Raw genomic sequence first — 6,950 nt, 5'->3', positions numbered from 1 at the left:
GCTTAGTTTAAAATAGTAAATCAGAGGCTAGCGCATGGTGCTAGAGAGATACTGCACCCTGTGGCTCATTCTCCAGGGCAAGCTACAGTGTTCCCTGACCTTCTCCTATGACTGCCAAGGGAAAGAGCCAAGGTGGGAGGTGGGAGGCGTTTTTGATTAAGAAAACTATTCCATGAGAAACGGAGCAAAAGAACATCCACTCCTTTCCTGAACGCCATGTGATAGTTTTCTTGGCTACTGCCATCCTGATCTGGGTTTGAGTTCCTGGCTTGGGCTCCTTTGGCCTAGCGAAGGCTTCTTGGCCAATTACAAATTTCTCAAGTCATTTAATCATATCCCTGAAGTCACAGAGCATTAGCTGATGCTGAAGTCTGGTGTGGCTCTGATCACTCCTTGACCCATTTCCAGAGTGTGCTTCTGTCCACCAGTTCCCAGAAGGACCATTTTGCAGCCCAGCCTCTTAGTCCTGCCAGGTCCATTGGGCTTGAGGAGCCAGTGCTGGCTTCTTTGCAGCCATCTGGAGCACACACTGAAAACAAAGGGAGGCAGCCACATTCTTTCAGCAAGCTTCCCTAGCCAGAATTCACTGCAGCTGGGCCCAAAATGCCCTGTGTATCCCTTTGAAAGGGATAGTTAGCATAAAGGGTACTACGATTACCCTCCCTCTCCCTACCAGTTCACACTACTTACTGACCTGGCTGACTTGAAGGCATTAACACATCTTCAGAAATGTTGGAAGCTGGCAAACCCTTCTTAAGCCAACTGACAATGACTCCTCATTCCCAAGTGGTATGCCTTTTCAATGAAACAAAAGGCCTGAAGGATGAAGACTGAACTTCTCAAGGTCTCCGATAACCTTCATTTTACCAAACCTGTGATTATTAGTCAAATGTCCACATTCATTATATAGAACAGAAGGTACGAGGAAGGCAAAAGGTTTTCTAATGTTAACACTGAGTGTTTCAGAAGAGGCTCTGAGATGCTAACAGAACAGAAATGTAGGTTGAATTGTCATCATCATTATCCACATGGTCTAGTGGAAGGAGAACGGAATTTGGAACAGGGTTCAAATCTCAGCTGTGCTACTTACTTTCTGTGTAGACAAGTAATGTCTCTGGATCTGTTTTTCTTATCTGTAAATCAAGGGAGTTTGACTAGATGGCCTCCCTTCCCGCTCTAAATTGATGATTCTATGAACAACAAGTATTTACTAACTACTATTTACAAGGTACTGTGCAAGGTTCTGGAGATTCAAAGAAAAAACAAATAATGCCTGCTATCAAGGTACCTAGGTGATGCAATGGATAGAGTGCCAGGCCTGGACATCAGAAAGACTCATCTAACTGAGTTCAAATCTGGCCTCAGACACTTACTAACTATGTGACCCTGGTCAAGTCACTTAACCCTATTTGTCTCAAGTTTACTCATCTGTAAAATGAGCTGGAGAAGGAAATGACAAACTAATATCCAGTATCTTTGCCAAGAAAACCCCAAACAGGTTCACAAAGAGTTGGACTTAAGTGGGGAAAAAAATGACTGAACACCTCAGAGAACTTACAGAGTTACTGAGGAAACAGGGGTATATGGTAAACCTAAAAAGATAAGTAATGCCCAAGGTTACAGGAAGTGTCAAAAGAGTGCTCTAGAAAATAAATGCTTCAGTTGAATGCAAAGCAATTATTAAGCGTTTGATGTGTGCAGCCTATGTAATGTGCTAGGTGACAAAGATAAAAAGGCAAAACAAAAACAAAAACAAAAACAAAAACCAAGGTGCCCTCAAGGAATTGACATTCTCAACAGAACAGTAGCTACAGAGTGACTAGGTTAGGGAAATCTATCACAGAGGTGGGATCTGAGCTGAGCCCTGAATGATGGATGAGAAGAAGAAAGAAGAGCATTTCAGCAGAATAAATAACTTAGGGCAGAAGTGTGTGTGTGTGTGTGTGTGTGTGTTGAGAGTTATCAGATATTTTGACCAAGAATTTTATCGTTTTCAGTTGAGCAAACCCTTATTTATCCTAAAATGTTGGGAATAACCTACTTCTTGTAAGTGAATTTTCTTTCTTTTTAAAAAACCATTACCTTTTGAGTTGTTTATGTTGGAATGTTCTCTAACAAAAAGGAAGGAGTGAGAAAGAGGGATGCATGAGAAGAAAGAAGATGGAATGGGAAAATTTTTCCCACCTAAAAGAGGTGTGAAAAGAAGGACTTTTTATAGTGAAGAGGAAAAGGCGGGTTGGGCAATGTTTAAATTTCACTCTCATCAGAAATGGTTCAAAGAGAATATAGATACAAGCTCAGTTGGGTATAAAAATCTATCCTATTCAGTGGAAAAATAGAAGAAGAGGAGGAGTTATGGGAAAGAGGAAATTACAAAGAGGAAGGCAGATAAAGAGAGACAGGGGTCAGAGGAAAAGCATATTTTTAAGAAGGGATGGCATGAAAAGAAATTAAGAAAGAAGAATAAATAGAAGAAAATAGAATAGAGGGAAATATACAATAATCAAAACTAAGTGTGACTGGAATGTGCTCACCTATAAAATAGAAGGGGATAGTAGTATGGATTAAAAACCAGGATTCATTGATAAGTTGTTTACAAGAGACATGAAACAGAAAGACACACACAGAATTAAAATAAAAGGCTGGAGCAGAACCTATTAGGCTTTAGCTGAAGAAAAGAAGGCAGGGGTAGCAATCATGATCTTAGACAAAGCAGTAGTAAAAATAGACCTAATTAAAAGACATAATCAAGGAAATTACATTTTGCTAAGAGATGCCATAAACAACGAATAAAAAATTTTTCAAGTAGAAATTTATCTAATAAAGACCTCATTTCTCAAATATATTGGAAACTGAATAAATTTTATAAAAATAAGAGTCATTTCTGAATTGATAAATGGTTAGAAGGTATGAATAGGCTGTATTCAGAAGAAACAAAAACTATCCTTACTATCCTTAGTCATATAAAAATGCTCTTAAATCAGTACATATTAGAAAAATTCAAATTAAAACAACTCTGAGGTACCACCTTATGCCTATTAGAAATGACAAATGCTGGAGGGGATGTCATAAAATAGGGAAACCAATACATTGTTGGTAGAGTTGTGAACTAATCCAACCATTATGGAGAGCCATTTGGATCTATGCCCAAAGGGCCATAAAACTTTGATCCAGAAATCCACTACAAGATCTAAACCCTAAAGTGATCAAAGAAAAGGACCTATATGTACAAAAATATTTATAGCAACTCTCTTTGTGGTGGCAAAGAATTAAAAATTGAGAGAATACTTATCAATTGGGGAATGGCTGAACAAATTGTGGCATATCATTTTGATGAAATGCTATTGTGCTACAAGAAATGACAGAATGGTTTCATAAAAAAGCATGGCAACATCTATATAAACTGATTTGAAGTGAAGTGAGAAGAACCAAAAGACCATTGGGCTCATTACTAGCAATGTTGTAATGATGATCAACAGTGAAAGGCTGGACTATTCTGATGAATACAGTGATCTAAGACAATTTTTAAGGAGTCATGATGAAAAAAAAAATACTATCTGCCTCCAGAAAGAGATCTCATGAATTCTGAATACAAACAGAAATATAATTTTCTCACTTTATTTTTCTTCCTTTTTTGTGATATTTTGCATAAAATTTTTGAATGATTTTGCATATATAATTGATATTATTTTGCTTGTCTTTTCAATAGGTGGCAGGGATAGAGACAGAAAATTTGGATCTCAATTTTTAAAAAAAGGATGTTAAAATAAATGAATAATACATTTTAAAAAAAGAAGATAAAAAAGGAACTTCCATTTAGATGCTTATTATCTGTGTGAACCTTGGATAAATCATTTAACCTCCAAAGATCTCGGTTTTCTCATCTGTAAAATGAAGTTTATGGACTAAACAGCCTCTGAGGGCCCTTTCAGCACCAATTTATGATCCTATGAATCACCATCAACAACTAATATTTACATATATATAGGCATTAAGTAAAAACTATGAAAGTCTCCTATTGTAAAAGTGCAAGGACTTTAGTGCATAGACTACTTGCCACTGATTTTGGCTGCTCAGAGGATATTTTTTAAAACTTACTTTTGTCAACATGGAATCTAAGAACCCCAAACTTGTAACTTAGTGGGATCTGGTGAACCCCAGGTTCAGGATTAGCTTGTAGGTTGGAGACCCCAAAGTTTGTACTTATTCCCTGTTCCTATGAGAATCCACCCTAAGGGGAATCTCAGACTTTTAAAATCCACTTCAGATGGGAAATAAGCCCAGGCCAAAGCCCAGTGACTCTTTGGTACAGTAGGCAGCGTGTCAGTCTTGAAAGTTGAAGGTCCTGAATTTGATCCTCAGAAGGAGGGTGTGATATACTGGGAGAGGCTTCTGGAGACTAGAAGAGTCACTCACTCAGCTTTGGCCTGGGCTTATTTCTCATCTGAAGTGGATTGTAAAAGTCTGAGATTCCCCTTAGGGTGGATTCTCATAGGAACAGGGAATAAGTACAAACTTTGGGGTCTCCAACCTACAAGCTAATCCTGAAACCTGGGGTTAACGGCCACAAGTTTGGGGTTCCTAGATTCCATGTTGACACTTCCTAGTTTTAGGCTATATTCCTGATCATTTGTGTTGTTGGATAAGTGATATTTGGATAAATAAAATATCATTTTACAATCAAACTCAATAGATACCAATTAAATAATGAGAATATTTATAAACTGCTTCATACAGTACCTGGTATATATTAAGTGTTTAATAAATGCTTGTTACTTCTACTACCCAGTAAATAATTGGCAATAATAATAAAAACAAAAAGAGGTTTTTCTTAATTTAATATCATAATCAAATTGATCAAGTTAATACAACTATCACTCCCTCCTCACTCATCTCCAATGAGATCATGAGAAGAAAAAGAAAATTATTTGTGTCTTGGGCTCCTAGACTTCGCTACTAATGGAGGATGATAAATAGTAGATGACTCTGGGATAGAAATGAGATGGGATTTGGCCAGTAGTTGAGCTTTAAAAGAGATAAAGTGATTAAAAACAAAAAAGAAATAAATATGATTTAATGGTTCCAGGTGAATGTTTTCTTCTAACTGTTAACCAAGAAGGCTTGGAGAATTGATTAGAACCTAAATAATCCATTCCCCCATTCAATAGTTAATGTTTTATCCTTGCTGAAGCAGTGGGAGATGGGGATTTCAGTCTAAGTAACTAAACTGTGTATTTTCTTTTCTTTTCTATTCAACCTTTACTTTCTGTGTTTTGGTTCTAAGGCAGAAGAGTGGTAAGCAGGGGTCAGGTGACTTGCCCAGGGTCACACAGCTAGGAAGTATCTGAGGTTACATTTGAACTCAGGGCTTCCTGCCTCTAAGCCTGGCTCTCAATCCACTGAGCCACTCAGCTGCCCATTGAACTGTGTATTTTCTTAAACTTAGGCTACCTAGATTTGGAAGGAGACACAGGAAGGTGACTCACATGGCTCCCAAAATATTTGATTTATTCCTTTCTCTTCACTGATCAAATCTTGTGTGTGATTTATTCTATCATGCCATGCACACGTGATTAGAATCAACTTTACATAGATCACAGAAGGGATGAGGTCAGCATCTCCTAGTGGGTGAGGGCTGAGCCAAGAGACTAACTGGATAAATCGGCTGGGACCCCACCCCTAGACCAAAGAGAGGATTACCAGTCCCCACAGAAAGTGTAGGGATAGGGAATAGAGTTTGTCAGCTATGTGAGAACCAAAGAATTTGGCTTCCCGGATGAGCAAGTTGGGTTGAATGGAATACATAACTGTTGGGGTGAGTCTGGAATTGCTAATCCTTGGCTTTCATCAAAAAATGGGTCAGGAAACTGAAGCGCAGTGCCCCCCCCGTGATCAAATAAAGGTAAAAATGCTTCTGAAACAAGGGCCTTTTTCATCTCTACCCCCTTCCTGTTCCTGAGGAAGCTCTCTATTCCAACCTAAAAGGTTTCCTGCACTAAAGCGGTAAAGAGATAAGAGAAACGGAGAGGGGGGCACGAAAAAGAAGTTTCAGTGAGATGGTAAATCTGAACTATTAAAGGGAGCAATCCAATGAGAAAAGACTTCAATGGCATTTGTGAAGACATCCTTTGCAACATTACACATAAACTCTGGTGGGACTCTCATATTGAGTTTTCAACAAGCTCAAATGAACTGGCTTCAGTATGAAGATCATATTCCCTGTCCTGCTTTTCATAAGAGAAAGCACATTTTATAAGGGGCATTTTTTAAACGCTCACACCATGAGTCCCATTTTTTTTGTTTAGAAAACATAATCACCACCTCTAAGGATCCCTTTTCCCCAGGACGAGGGTCAGGTGGACTGGAGGTCAGATCGCACATGATGTATTAGCGCCATCTGTTGATTCATTCCCTGAACATCAAGAAGTGGGAATCCAGCGTCCTGTCCAGTGCCAATTCGGGATTCTAGAACTGGGAACTGGAAGTGACCTGAGAGATTCATTTACGTTGTGGGGGGCTTGAGGTGAACCCCCGGGGTTCGGGAAGGGTACCTTTTGCAAGGATACAAGACTCCGAGGCTTGTTGAATCTGGCCAGGAGGACAGCCTAGGTGGAAGCCTGCCTCCTAGAGGGAAGAGCACGGATGGAGAGCGGTTCTCCCAGATGACATAATTTCTGGGGTCTTTATACTCTTTACAACAGTGGAGACATGACTTTAGAGTGTGTGCCCTGAGGCATGGGCGGGCTTGGGGGTGGGGGTCTGCCTGAACACATAGGGGGTGACCCTCATAGTTTAGGAGACATGACAGGTGTATCTCTCTGTCCATCCAAAGGACAATCCAAGGAGGACAATCCGCTCAGGGTCTTATAGGAGCTATCAGATGTTTTGGGTTGGAATAGAAGGGAGCAAAGGAATTCCCCTGCTTATAGTTTGCCTGAAACACTTCTGTA

Source organism: Monodelphis domestica, chromosome 1, assembly GCF_027887165.1.
Source record: "Monodelphis domestica isolate mMonDom1 chromosome 1, mMonDom1.pri, whole genome shotgun sequence".
Classification (NCBI taxonomy): domain Eukaryota; kingdom Metazoa; phylum Chordata; class Mammalia; order Didelphimorphia; family Didelphidae; genus Monodelphis; species Monodelphis domestica.
The sequence above is the reverse complement of the archived record's forward strand: the minus strand, read 5'-3'. Positions refer to the sequence as shown.